This window comes from Manacus vitellinus, unplaced genomic scaffold, assembly GCF_001715985.3.
Source record: "Manacus vitellinus isolate BGI_N305 unplaced genomic scaffold, ASM171598v3 scaffold_0_pilon, whole genome shotgun sequence".
Taxonomy (NCBI): Eukaryota; Metazoa; Chordata; class Aves; order Passeriformes; family Pipridae; genus Manacus; species Manacus vitellinus.
Genome location: NW_021938789.1, coordinates 21,832,706 through 21,848,220, shown reverse-complemented (window position 1 = coordinate 21,848,220; position 15,515 = coordinate 21,832,706).

The window sequence follows — 15,515 nt, the reverse complement described above, 5'->3', positions numbered from 1 at the left end:
TACCTCCACAAATGCTTTTCTCCTAAACATTAAGGATTAACATCTAGTGATAAGAAAGCAAATGGGAGGGTCAGACAAACCTGTAAGCAGAAGACATCCCTTGAAGAAGCCTGCTACAACCTTCAGAGCTATAGCACAATGAGCACCAGAATTCCCTCAAGAGAGTGTAGTGCTTGTTTGAATGAGGTTTATCTGCCATAAGACAGATCTGGAGAGGAAAACATTGGCTGATGGAGTTTGACATATGGGATCTGAAAATGAAACACTGTCCACCCTTCTTTTACAGCTTTATCCACCAAGAAGGATCTTAGAGCAGCCAGCTCTAGCCATCTATGCAGGTACCCAGGCTGAGCCGGTTGCCTTTCTGTATTCACAGAAAGAGAGGTTCTCCAGAGAGTGGTTCAAGAAAGCACTTACACATACTTAACCTTTGAAGTGTGCTTGAACAATATTGAATTCTCTGATTAAAAGAGGACATTTCTAATGTATAGCCATAGTCATGAGAGGTGAATAAAAGGAGACAAAATACTAAGAGCATCAATCCACTGTTCCCTCTAGTTGCAAACTGTTTTCAAGATTTCTCTTTAGAGCACATGCCTGCAGTGTCTTTAGCTAACCTGGCCTGTTGCAGAAGTGGAAGCAGGACTAGGTCTATAAAGAAATCATCAAATAAGAAAATCTTCTGATTCAAGGGTCTCTTAGACTTGGTTCCCAAGGGGAAATCCCTGGGAAAACACACTGATGAGTAAGATTAACAATAACACTGTCAACTCATCTTGTAAATCCACCACGGTATTTCTAAAATGGTTCATTCAAAACACTATAAACCAGACAATTTTTGTGCTCAAAGCAACAGAAGTGTTTGCTTATAGCAAAAGTGTACGTGTGTCTTCCTCTGACGCTCTTCAGGTATTTCAAGCTAAAATCCTCTATGCAGTATAATGACTATGTTTCCCAAAGAACTCGAACACACTGCTGAATATTTTAGGCGTATTGAAATAAAAATATTCCCTTGACAATGTTGTATGCTCAATTTCAGCACCAAAAAAAATAAAAGAAAGTACGTATGCAAATGCAGAGGCATACTTACAACATTTTATAACCATTACTTAGAGCAGAGAGTGGGTGGTTGTCTTGTCTTTGACAGTTCTCACATTTTTGCAGTCTGAGTAAATGTGGAACAACAGGAAGCTCTGACACCCTGTAAAACATATAGCACAGCCAACTCTTGTACTTCTGTTTTCTTCCAGTCAGTGAGGGTTCATTTTTTCTTGCTTCGGGCATTCAGTTTAAGAGTTTGTTTAAGCAGGCCAGAATACAGTCCATGAAGGAAAATAAGTGTGCTGAAGTGGCTTGAGTCTGTATTTTTTACATGTGATTTTATTTTTTCTTGAGTTGTCATGCTTAAAGTAAAATTGTTTTCAAATATGTGCTTTAATCATTATTATTCAGTATTAACAGAAAATAACCTCTGTACACATTTCCACTTGAAAGAAAAAAAACAAAACCAAACCAGACAACAATGATGTTTCCACCCAAGGAACCTTACTGCATGCAAGATTTTTTTGTATTTGTATTTCCTATTTTTGAATTAATAGCTTCTTATAGTACCTCACCATCTTCAGAGCAAAGGCTGCAAGTTTTCATACTGAATACTAGTATTTTGTTTATCTCTCAAAATTTGCAGTAAAGCTTTGGTAGTGTACCTGGATATCAAAGCCAGTGGTCTTTTGGCCACAAAATGACAGTAAAACCTAGTGTGCACAGTAATTCAATGTAAAAATTCTCTCCCTGAGTATTTAATAAAGCATATTCTTTGTTGTTGTTGTTGCTCGAAAATATGGATGTCTGAGGAATAATGTATGACTGAATGCATAGAAGAATATCATAGGAAAGCTGTCATGTGTTACGTTACAATCCAGGGTTTGTATGTTCAAAGTTCTTATGTCAGTCAATATTATCTTAGGAACTGGCCCTGCAGTCAACAAAATCAAAGAGCAGTTTGTCACTGATTTCACAAGAACATGCTGTAAAAGAGTAGGCATTTCTCAAAGTGAAACACTTCCTTCTTCCAAACCTTTTAGGCAACCTATAGGAAGATGTAGAAGACTGGAATGACTATCTGTTGAATGCAAAAGGGGAGATGGTTGAAGGGTACAAAAGCACCAGCACTCACCAGCACTCCTTGATATTGGCTGATCTTGAGTAGTGAGTAACATAGCCAACAGCGTTTCCAAAATTTGGTCTTTGGTTTTGTCTCTGATCCTGTACACTTTGTGGTGCATTATTTTCATCCTCCTCACTCAACATAAGAAGAAATGTCAGTAATTGTTCTCTAAGAAATGGACCAGGGAAAGTTCCAACAAACAATACTTTCCGTTATTGTAAGAAACTGAGAAACTTAAATAAATAAATAAAATCCGCTAAATCAGTGTTAAGGCAGTCACAGTTTTCCATTCAATTTTAGCAGAGAGCTATTTTGAATTGAGGTACAGTACTGCCCTAAGTGTTTGCACTGCATAGCGAATGCAGCAAAGTAGTTTGGTTCATTGAGGCTTAATATTGGACCAAAAAAATCTTAGAAGAATAGAAAAAGAAAGCTGATCAAAAATCTCCTGCATTGCTGTTACTTTTGGGTTGCCCTGAGCATGCTGCAGTGACTCTACAAAGGCATTAGCTTCTTTTCCTGTAGATATCTAAATGCAGTACCAACATCAGTCTCTTCAGGTTTGCATCTGAATATAAACCTTCAGAGAGAATACATTTCATTTAGACAACATATTAGCACCTCCTACCATTTCATAACCTGCACATCTGGAAAATTATTTTGCCCTCATGTTGCTGAGATGCATGAATGCATTGTGATCCTTTCAGCACACCACTTCCAGTCTTCTCCTGGTGGTGGGTGACTTCCAAATACCACATTAACAGAAGGAAAATAGGAGCATTTTTAGATTATTAAGTACCAGAAAGTATTGAAAAATGCAAACGAGGAAAAATAGCTAATTTCTCTGGCATGAATAATTAAAACAGAAATACACAAACACTTTTTGTATTAGATAGAAAACCTAATTCAGCCCTAACTATAAAGCCATCACCTATCTTGTCTTCTTACCTCTACTATGTATTTAAAAAAAAATAAATGTGAATTTACATTATAAACTTGACCTGAGTATGTTTCCCCCCATAGGTATATCTCAAAATTGTAATTTATTTGCTAAAAGATGCAAAATGTTGGATTTTCCGAGTGTTCTGATAAGGTGCCAGTGTATATTTAGAGATATATAGATATATAGGTATAGATATCACAAAATCTTTTAATCAGTTTTTAACAAATTCTGTTAACAAATTCAAATGGTCTACAAAAAAATTATTGTGAGAGTTAGAGAATCACCTAACTGGAGAGACTTGGCTTTTGCCTTGGCTCACACTTATTTACAGTCCTGCTCCAACTCTACTCTGACCTTAGTTTTAAGATTTAGCAGCTCTTTAACAGTCAGCAGTTCTCTAACAGTCCCTAGGAGGTTTTTCCATAAGGATCTGTTTGACCCTTACTACAATTCACTCCTGAATTCCTGTCCCAGTTTTCTTCTAACTGGATACAGCCCAGTAAGCTGTACCTACAAACCAGCAAAGCCTTCTCAGTGCTTTCCCAAGAGGGTGGGAAATGGCTAACAGCATGAAGTGGCCCAGGCAAATATCACCATTCTGCTTCCCTTTCTAAAACAATTAAAGCAACACTTTCATGCTGTTTTCTGCTCCAGCAAGTTAGTGTATGAGAACAAACTCCCATTTCTTTATACATCCTGCTTTGCATGTGCAAAAGTATGCTTGCATGGAGACTTCAAGGTTTGTTTGCAGCTCCAGTTGTGTTTGCACATATCTAAGCCAGGCACAGGATTTGAAATGTTTGTCTCTTGACTTTTTTCTGCTGAGAATAAATACAATTTATCTTAGAAAAAAAAAAAAAACAAACACTTTTTGGAGGGCTCTAAGTTACTGGAATATGCTGATACAGAAAGTATTGCTTTAGTCACAGTAACATTACTTTCACAATGCTATAGAACAGTTCAAATACATTTATTGATTAGCATTAATGTAATTACAATGGAAACTCCTGTTCTCCTAAGGTGAAAATGTATTTGTTAATTCAATGCTCCAGGGTACAAGCATGCAGTCATTCTAGCAAAGAAACAGCAAATTACACAAAATAAAGAGCCAAAGGGCGTTAGGACCACACAAGTGTACCTTGTTAGGACTGGAAAGGGTTACCTTTGTGCCATTCCATTCCCACTTACAATCATTGCCCCTCGAATGGATTCATGTTGTGCCATTTTCTCCTCTAGCTACAATAACAATGAAGTTTTCAAATCCCCGTCCCCTCTTTGATTTGATGGTCATTCCTGTTCCCTCTTTTATACAGTCTGGCAGCCTGAACAGAAAAAATCACCAATGAATCAAAATACTCCTTGTCATAGGGAAAGCTTTTGTTCTCCACTTCTTTTTTTTTTTTTCGACTTTCACCTTTTGCTTTCACCACACCTTCCAAAGAGGACCTGGGGGGAACCACCCCCCGGCTCCCCTGAATTGACCCCAGACTTCATTCTTCTGCTGTAGTGATTCCCACTCTCCATTAGGTGGCATTAGTTCAAATTCCATCTTGAAACAAATTGGTCCAATGACTGTGCTCCCCATCAAATTTTCTCCTGGAGTTGGCTGGACCGTGTCTTCTTTCATTCCTTATCCGGGGATGTTTCCAACCCCAGAGCTATTAATTCTGTAGGCTTACCAGCATCACCTTCCAAAAACATGCCTTTTGCAAATGTGTAACATTTTGATGCTTAAATAATCTTTTAAAACACAAAATTTCCTATGAATTTCTATAGTTCTTTTCAGCGTGTAGAAAGAACTATGTGTGTACTTATATGTTTAATAGAAATCATGTGTATAAAACCAACAAAAAACCTATAAACTGTTGTCCAACATTATATTGCTTCTTTACAAAGAGTAAAGCTGTTAGAAGGTGAAAGGGAAGCAAGTGCTTATCTCACTCCTAAATCACCTCCAAAACAGAAAAAAGGAATAACACAAATCCATCAAAGCCAGTTTTCAGTTCTGTGAAAGACACTGTTACATAGTAGAAAGACTATGACATAATACATCCTGTTTTCCCACGAAAATAAAAAAAATATTTCTGCAAAATGCAACCTAGGACATTCACAAGTTTCCTCAAGATAAATGGAAGCCTGAATAAGATGAAATGGGAATCAAGGTGAAGATACAGAGGGGGGTATGTTCGCTGAGTACTGCAGTTTGCTGCAGAGCCTGGGGAAGATGAAGCTGACAGTTCTAAATTAGGGTAAGACAGAAATAGCTTTCAAACATCTGTATCTCCTGTTCACCTTTTACACAGAAAATTCACTTTAATTTCAAATGTAAAATTTCTTCAAATGCCCTGGAGTTTGCCTTGGTGGGAAGGGCATCAGGGTGAACACTAACAAAAGGAAAAAAATAGCAAATTTCTTCCACTTGTCTTTAGAGTATGGGAAGAACTAAACACAAGACTAACAAGGGGAAAAACAGTTATGAAAAGAACAACAGATCAGTGCTGTCCTTTGCTCTAAATGTGCACTATGTTTACTCTCTTCTCTTCCTGCAGTTTTATCCAAGTCTTTTCTTTTTAGGTCAGAACCCCGTAGTTCTTATAGCAAAGGACCCACGAAATATGTCAGTTTTGTGTCTTCAGGTACACCATATTCCTGCTGATATTCCTGTACCTCAAGGCAAAAGTCTTCCTCCAGGAAAAAACTCTTTCAAAGGCTGTGTTTATACTGAAGATTTTTTTAAACCATCTCAACTTTGACTCTCAGCTATGATAAGGCTGGTTCTGGCAGCAGTTGATACTGTAAACCTCATTTTCTAACGAGATTAAATTTATGAGAGCAATTTGCCTGTCCATTCCTCTATCTGTCTCTCAAGCTTGTCCCACTCACTCTTCTCCCCTGTAATTTTGGGATCTATTAGCCAATGTCAATTAGAAAGAAGTCTTACAGACATACTGATGCTCTCTTCTCCCAGGTAGGTGCAGAGCTGGAAAGAGGATGACCTGATCATATCCTCTGATTTTGTGTATTTTTAAAGAAGTAGAATGAAGGCAAGGGTGGAAGTTTCCACAGGAAGGAAACAAGAGCAAAGGATGGGACAGCCCAGAGAACTGGAAATGACAGGAGGCAAAGGCCATGTTTTCCAGCAATAACACTGTCTTCTTTCATGAGGCTCCAGCATAAACAAGAATGATACACATCATCCTGGCAGCCTGCACTTCTCAGGATTCATTTCCATTTACTTTTGTGGGATTTCCCTCAATGTAAAAAGTAGCATCACCCCCTTTGCTTGTCTGATGGGCACAACAGCCAATGCCCTCAGGATGGTTAACTCCAGCACTGCTGCTCTAATCTCAGCAGCATCAAGCTGCTCAGGTCAGCGCTGTGGTAGGGGACACATGTTCTCCTACTCCATGGAGACACTCCCTGGTGCAGGGCAGCCTCCAATAACTGCTGGCCCTATTACACATGCTGATAGTACAGGTAATAAAGAAGCCCTCTGAGGATGAAGGTGATGATATCTCAGTCTTGTTCTGGAATATTTCCAAAATCATGAAGTCCTGAATCAAGGTGTTTGAAGGACTCAGTGCCTATTTTGTAAAAGGTCTCCAGCTGGGGTTTTCTTTCTTCTAATGCTCACCAATAGTGGCAGCTATCCTGCAAGGTCTGAGTTGTTTCCCTAAATCAAATTTCTAGCTAAAAACTAATTCTGAAACTTAGCTCTGAAGACAAAAAGACCTGCTCATTTTATCAAAAATTGTGAGACTGTCCCAAGAGGCAATCCACTGCTGAGGCAGACTAATGTGGAGGAACATGCATTTGGAACTCACTGACTTTTACCTTTGCCTAAGAAAGAAAAAAAACAAAAAGTTCAGAGATAATTTCTGTGCATGCAGAAAGTACTCATATTTACTCATACTCATCACTTACTCATATTTTATAGCTGTTGGAAAAGAGAAAAAAAATTGACAACTTTACTGCAATTTGACAATTTTTGCTGAAAATCCAATGGACCGAACTGCCACAATCTATTAAATTGTACATTGCCTGAGCCCACTCAGTCCTGCATTAATTACAAAAGACAAATCAGATCTTGAAAAATGTTTTATGAAGAGAAAACAGGCAATACCCAAATACCCCAAACCTCCTTTGATCTTTTCTTAACGGCAGCAATATTTCAATATAATGATTCTTGAAGCGGTATCTGAAATTGGCAGGTCCTGCTGAAAAACAACAACAACAAAACAAACAACAACAACAATGAAACCTCCTCGTGGCTTTTAATTTGACTAATGAACAAAAAATGCGATTTCAAAATAAAGTTATGAGAGTGGATGAAAGTGATGACAGCAAAATTAAAACTGATTCTAATGACATCAAGTAGCAATTTTTTTCTGCTACTTTCCCAGCTCCACTCAGAGTTATTGCAGATTTTAGATAAGCAAGATTGACTCACCAACACTGTTCTCCTGTCTTCAGTGGAATCAGTCACATGTCTAAAGACTTTGTGGTGTCTTTACTATCACTAACTCAATGCAAGTCAGCATAGGATCCTGTATATTCACTCCAGGACATGTATCATAAGCCAGGACTGGCCTTTCAAGGAGACTAAAAAAAAAAGCAATATCTCTCTCCTTTGCAGTACCTAAACTGTGGGTATCTACTTGCTTTTGTGTAGTAACCCTGAGAATATTATGCTATGACTGCTTTAGAACCTTTTTCTAGAAGAATAAAGCAATAGTGCTAGGTTAGTTAAAATCAAAGCATACTGGAGAAAAAATAGAACCTTTTTCTAGAAGAATAAAGCAATAGTGCTAGGTTAGTTAAAATCAAAGCATACTGGAGAAAAAATAGAACACCAAGTTTTTGTTCAAATGCATTGTACATGCCATGTACAAATGTCAAGTATGCTTCTTGGTTTAATGGTATTTGCATCATCTGCATGTATGGTTGACCACATTCTGGCTTAAACTTCATGCCATTTTGAGAAGACTGGGAGCGCTCATAGCATAAAAACAGACTGATTTTTCTCTGTCATTGTATACTTCTACAGAAGAAAGGGAAAAGATGTGTGGTTATGGCTATGCATTTGAGGTCAGGGTTGAAGACTGCATGATCCTGTGTGCAGTGGTACATAGTTCTGAACTAAAACTCACCTGCTACTATAGGAGTTGGATTATTTAGAATAAGATGACTATGTCATGCAAGATATTTCTCAGACACTTTGAATTCTGAAGTCTGAAATTGTGTTTTACATACCAACTATGTTTATGTTGTAGCTATGCATATATTATGGCCTGTTGGCTGAGGAAGCTAAAACTGGAAAGCAAATGGATTGCCCGGCTTGACCTTAATGTTAGGTCTCCAGTATTTTCTTTGGATGGCCTTCAGTCTACCTTGGGGTTTCATGCCCCTCAGCCTTTGGAAGTCCATTGGTAGGCTCACAGTTGACCCCTGTAGAGTGGCAATTAAAAAAGAGAGAGAGAATTCTTACAGAAAACTGGCAGCTTTGTTGCTATATTAATCGAGAGTTTCACAGCCCTCTCCTGCAGCCTGGCAGGCAGCACCCCTTGCTCCTCTTCGCAAGGGGATGCTCCTGCAGCTGTGAGCGGGCCCTGGCACCGCCGAAGGCTCCCCAGGCCGGGGTTTGTGGCTCGGGGCAGCGCCCACCCTGCCCCGCCTCCTCCCACTGTCCCTGCCACCAAATTACGTACATAAATAATGGTACCGACAGATAAAAAACCAAACAAACAGACCCAACACCCAGCCAGAGCCGCGGTTGTTGGTACTTTTCACCGCCCCTTCGCATAATTATTGTATTCGCGTTTCCTCCCACTCTCCCAATGGGCTACCAGCTGCAGAAGTCCTGAATAGCGAGCTTAATTGGGCTTTGTCATGCAGAATACCTCCATTTTCTATAGCAGGTTACAAAGGGGCCCTTGGCAGACGTGGCGGGCTCCTCTGGCGACGACGGGTCGTGCCTGGCTGCGCCCATCACCTCCGCACACCGCTCAGGTAGCGCGGCCGCCAGACCGTCCCGGCGCAGGGCCACCTCCACCCACCGCCCCCAGCACAGGCTCACCTCCAGCCCACCGCTGTCCAGCGCTGCCCAATGCAGGGTCACAGCTCCTTTCGCACAGCTCCCCAGGCTGCTCCCAGACGCCCCCGGGACATTCCGGTCTGGCCGGGCCCCTTTCCCTTTGCGAACACGCCAAGAATGTCAGCCAGAGTTTATTTCCAACACGACTTTTTAATAAAACTCAGACATTATGACCGAGTGTTCCCATTTCGTAGCAAATCGGTGTGATGAGGGTTAATTGGCAAACCCCGGACTCAAAAGAGGTTAGCCATTATAGGTTAATCATACATTCTCTATTTGATATAAATGGTGTAGAGTACAGGGTATAGATATTCACCGTGAATTACAGCTAATCGTCATTTGGAATCTAAGCTACTGCTTCTGCCCATTTATTGGCACTGTTTCCTTCAGACTTATCTTTTTTTCCTCCCTCTTGTTTCTTGTTTTGACAGTTTAAATCCAGGTCTATATCACATAGAAAGCTAATAAAATTCTCATTTCATTGTTAATCTGATTTCATCGCAGTATAGGTTTTTACCCGCACACCTGCATAGCAGGGTGTAATTCCATTAATAATAATGATAAAAAAAACCCAAATCAACATATTCATTGCATGTCTTTTCCCTGATGATATATTGTGAGCAGTGTGAGTTGAAAAAGAGCCATTTATTCTCACCGTGAATGAGTCTGCCTGGAACTGAAGACTTCACCTGCCTCCTCAGTCAATTAGGAATGTATCGAAAATTCTACCAGAAAACGAGTTAAATTAACCGTTAGCTAATTTCCTTGTGTCCCTCCTACATAATCCCCCCTTTTCAGCTTGCCCCAGAAATTACCACATGTTGCAAGGTTCAAATAGTGCCTAATGAAACAGTGACTAAATGGTTCGCTTAAACCCGCAGCGCTCAAACCTTTCGCTCTGCCTTCAAAGCCTGGGGAGCTGCAGAGGTCGGGGATGCCCATCTTAAAAAGATTTTTTTTATAGATATATGTATCGAGTTTGGCAGCAAAATCTCCCCTGGCAGGGCAGCACAGTCCCTCCCTTCCCACTGCACGCTCCGGGGCTGCCCCCGCGGGCAGAAGAAAAGTGTCGTCCCACCCTGAGCAAGGCGCCCGTGGGAGGACAAGGGCCAGGGACCTGCGGAGACAAGACCATGGAGAGACTGCACGTACACGCGGGACCGCAGGACCGTGCCACGGCGCGGATGGGAACACGCGTGAGCTCCCTGAGGGATTCCGTACAGCTTTATTTCTAACACCTCGTGTCGGTGCTTTCTCTGAGGGTGTAGAAAGTGGTTTGGAAGGGACCGCCTCCCAGGAGGCAGCATTCTGTCGAGGTCTCCCTTTCACTTTCTTTACATTCACGTGGAGGCGGAGGGTTTTTCCTCTTGCATGGCGGTTCCAAGTAAATTGTAAACCTTGATTTTACCGAGGTTCCTTAGTTTGAGGACGGAAAGAAAAAAAGCAGCTCTGGGTCGGCAAACTTCTGTGCAAAGTCCGCCCGAAGAGAAGCTTTGCCACGCAGTTACAAGCTCTCATTTCTGTCTAAAGCGGCTTCACTGAAGTGTCATCTTATAAAACTCGGTGAATTCCGCGAAGAGAGTCACTTATTTGAAACGGTGAGGCTAATACAAAGTCATCAAAGCACTATGGTTCTTGTCTTTAAGTGACAACCCTCTTTATAGAACTGTTTGAAATACGCCTCCTGCTTTTCAATGTCTCTCTATCCATCTTTGTCTGCTCTTCAGAAAAGCAGACAATATAAAGCAAAGCCTGGCGAGCTCCCCACGCTCTGGCTTGGGCAGTGCCAACGTTAGCCTTGAAATTGTCACTCCTTCATTAATCTGAAACTAGTTATTTTTCCAGAGCACACAGCACACGCTTCCGATCTTTTTGAGTTCGCTTCCAACAGCTTAAATCCCACTGGACACGTCGGCTGGGGTCGGGGCAGGGGGGAGGCGCGGAGGGGCCGGGGCCGACCCATTGCTCTGAGCGGGGCCGGCTGGGAGGCGCGCAGGGGGCCGAGAGGGGCGCGGAGCAGATCCTGTGTGAAATCGGCGCTTTCACGGCGAGGTTGAGCGCGCTGCAGCGCGGACTCACGGCCCGTGGTTCCCCGACTGGCACTGTGCGTTCGGGCTGTTTGTTATTCCGCTGTCATGCGGGACTCCCCGGCAGCTGCCGGGCGCACGGCCTTCCGCCACCAGCGGGGGCCAGGTGGAGCGAGGGCGCCTTCCCAGGGCCGGGATTCCACCGGGATCCCCGGGCCCAGGCTCCCAACTCCTCCGGGGTTTCTCACTCAGACTGATACCCAGTTCAGCCAACAAAAGGTGCGCGGAGGCTGCGGGACGCGCTTCCATCCCTCGTACTTTACATACTTTTCAAACAGACGCAAAAACTTTAACAACAGCAATAGTAATAGTAGTAGTAGTAGTAGTAGTAGTAGTAGTAATAATAATAATAATAATAATAATAATAATAATAATAATAATAATAATAATAATAATAATAGAGAGGGTGGGGGGAGTTTGTCCCCGTTTCTTTCCCGAAGGACTGCGTGCGGTAATCTTCAGGCCCTGGATTCAGGATGGGAGCGCTCCCCGCCCTACCAGTGTCAGGACGCTCTCTGGGTTCCCTGAGAGGTGGCAACAGGATTTGTCCCTTCCTGGGCATCTCATCTCCATGGGCACGACAGAAACTCCGCAGAGGGCATGACCCTTTTTGGTCGTGGCTTTCCCCTACGGCTCAGCCGTCGTCTGTGCCGTGTAAGAGGGAAAAAGAGCCCCGGGCAGCAGCCGAGCCGCCGCACAGCGCTGCCGGCGATTCGGCCGCCCCCCTTCCCGCAAGGGCAGTGCCAGGCACCGACACCGAGGAAGCGTCCCAGAGGGGTCCGCTCGGCGAGAGGGGAGGGAGTAGGAAATTAGGACAAGCTATAGATAAATGCAAAGGAATTAGTTAGATCGTCCCCTCTCCTTTCAATCTCCAAAACGGGGATAATGAGGAAGGAGAGTTTTCTGCAGTCCCCTTGCCTGGATCCCGGGGTCCCTGCGCTGAGCCCCGCTCTCCATGAGCGCTTGGGCTCCGACTGATGGGGCCTAGCCCGTCCTGTCCACTCCACGGAGGATGAGCAGCCGGCCGGGACCTCTGAGCTCTTTGGTCTGAGGGTCCCTGGAGCACAGGACGTGTCCTGCCACGGTGCCCCGACCACACCGCGGGTGGGAGCAGAGAGCTGCCACCAAGGGTTTGCGCTGCCCCGTGTCGGGGGCGGAGGTGCGAGACTGGCGATGGGCGTTGCGGCAAGAGCTCCGACAGCGGGGAGACGTTACACCAGATTCCAGGGCAGGACTGGAAAGTGCAGACGGGGGAGCGCGGTGCCTTCAGCACTGCGAAGTTCCGCCAGCCCGCGGTCGGCACTGCCCGTGGGCAAACAGGTCCTATCAGGGTATGGGAGCACGTTCAATCGAGAGATTCACAACCGGAGAGGTCGGTGCAGTGGGGCTGATCTCGGCCGTGCAGACTGAGGTCAGGGAGACTCCTCAAGACGGATGTTTTCCTTCTCCGAATTTTTAATCGGAAAGAGTTAAATGGAATTAAAGGAATGAAATAAATATCTGAGGAGGAATGCTACCCCGGCATGTTACAGAAGGTCGGTAGCGAGGTCACTCACACAAACATAACTCGCACCCCTCATACAAGTGCTCTGGCTTCCGTTGTGCGACCTTCTTGCGGGTCTTTGCCTGTGCGGGGCCCGGCGCTGCGGCTGCGCCGAGGGTTCGGCAGCCCGTGTGAGGCGCTCGGGGCCAGCCCACACCTGAAAGCCATCCAGGATACAGGCAGCTCCTCTGCTACCAGTTTATGCCAGGATGAGCGGCTCCAGCAGCGGCAGCCGCAGCCAGACACCACATGCTTCTCTTCTCCTGACTGCCCGGAGTGGGACACATCTGGCGGATAATGGGCAGTAACTGCAGCTGGATTATGTCAGGGCCGTGCTTGGATCATATCTCGTGCCAAAAACGGGAAAAAGGCTGGGAAGTTGCATGGAGCCTCATGACGTGAGGGCGGTACCGCAACACCAGTCTGAACCGCTCCAAGGCTTTGTCCTTGGCCTCTACAGAGAAGCGAATTTATTGCTCCCGCGGGAGCGATGAAGACATATGCAGTCATGTTTCCAGTGCTCTCAAACATCGCTGTGACAAGTACCAAAGAAAATGAGAGCTTTTACATATTCAACGCACTTGTAACGAGTGCAAAATTCACGCTGAGTGGCAAAAGAAAAAAGTTGTTATCAGGGTGCTGTCCCATATCCCCCAGGCCCTTCAGTCTCCTCTATAGCTTCTGTTCTCAGTCCTGTTGCTGGACATACCCTCTATCTCAAGGGTCTGCCTCAGGCAGGTCTGCCTCCCTGGATAATCTTGTTCCCCCTGCGGACATCCTCATCCAGCAGGCTGTTGGGCAAAAGACATCCCTCTGTCCCTCAGTTATGGGTTATCTGATTCCTACCAGAGTGAATAGTGGCAGCTGAGGTCTCTCCCAGGTCTGTCCCCTGCAGCTTGCTGGTCAGCTCTGCAGAACTCATAGGAACTCAACATCTTGGAGACTCTGGTGGAGCTATCATGTCGGGTGGCTGGTTTGTATTGATCGTAGAGTTTATGAGTTATGAGAGAATGAGGGTAACTTGCGGAAAGAAAAGCACAGCGACTGCATAATCCTTATTTCCATAGAAAACTAACTCTAAGAGGAATATTAAATACGGAACTGAACACTGCTTGTCTTGGGCACTGAGTGAGGAAAAACTGCACTTCACGCTTTGTGGGAGGAAAAAATGGATAGGAAGGAGAAGGAAAAATAAAAAAAGAAACCCCCAACACATCCTAATGTAAATTTGCCTAAATTTCTAACTGTTGAATGTTGCACATGGAAACCCTACAATACATATACTGCAAGTTAGGGTATGCTCAACTTCCACTCCTGTTACACTGACTTGGACTGCCTAGTGCTAAGTTCAGGTTGAGTTGGTTGTACCAGCCTTTTGAGATGTGTCAGGGCAAACCATTGCACCATTCCTCTTTTCCAAATTTTTTAGCATGAAACATTCACTTTAAAACAAAATGAAATCTGGTGGTTACAGCAACTGTCTCAACAACAGAGCCTGTGTGCAATAATCATATGCCACTAGTACCTCTCAACCCTTGAAAGGTACATACAAAACCGTTGATTACTATAAGACATAACTTCATTTTCCTTTTATTTTTTATTTTTAAGAAATTATTGAATACTGCAGTGAAGAGACTCCTTGTGTATCAGAGGGAAATACCAGTTTATTCACTGAGGTGCGTGTTTCCACAGAGTTACACTGAGAACACATACACTCTGCCAATTGTGTCTCTACAGTTTTAAAATATCTTTGAGTTTTCCAGTATCCCTAAGTCTTAATTTCAAAGACTGTCATGCTTTTTCTCACCCAGCAAAGCTTTGTTTTCCCAGGCTGCTGCAGGCCTGTTAAGTCCCCCCTCTTACATAATGGGATGACACTGCTGAGAGGGTGGGCAGGACTTCTTGTGTAAATAAGCTCTCAGAGCTTCGAGGTTGGAAAAGACCCATTGTGATTACAGAAGCAAGCTAGACACAGGTGAACTGAAGCAGAAGAACGATAGTTTCCAGAGACCACCTCAGCAGATTTTAGGGAAAGAGAATGCAACCCATTCAGCCAGACCCTCCATGAGTTTGCCTGGGAGGATATCACAAGGACTTCAAGCCTTTTACCCTCTGGTCTCCTCAGGCTGGCAAGTGAGAGGACTGCCACTTCGGTAAACAACATCCCCAGATGCTCATGGCATCTGGGCTGCTGACCTCTGTACTCAGCTAAGGTAGTGAGATGGAACAGTGAGATTTTGTATTTGTTTTTTTTAAGACCAGGCTAGAAACATTGGTCCTGCTTTTTCTTTCCCTTCCCATCACACTGTGTTTGTGCTGGACACTGCCTCTGTCCCAAGCCCCAAAGCTGGTCCAAGCTGTGGGGCAGTGCCCACACCAGGCCCTCTCTATCCTACCCCAGCCCTGTTCGTGCACCTGGCCTCTCCTCCAAGACAGGCAAGCAGTGCCAGTGTCGGTGCGGTGCGGCTGCATCTCTCTCCAGCATTCAGAGTGCTTACAGGCAAGTCAAATTGGAGATTTACCTCTGAGCTGAAGCTCTGAAGTTAGGGATCAAACAAGAGAAATGTAGGGATTGTTGAGAGAATTATTTACCAAAAAGATTTTGCCACCGTTTTGGAGGTTGAAGTCAAAAGTGTAGATTGCATTAGAGGGATTGTGTTTCCACCCAAGGAAAAGAAGTG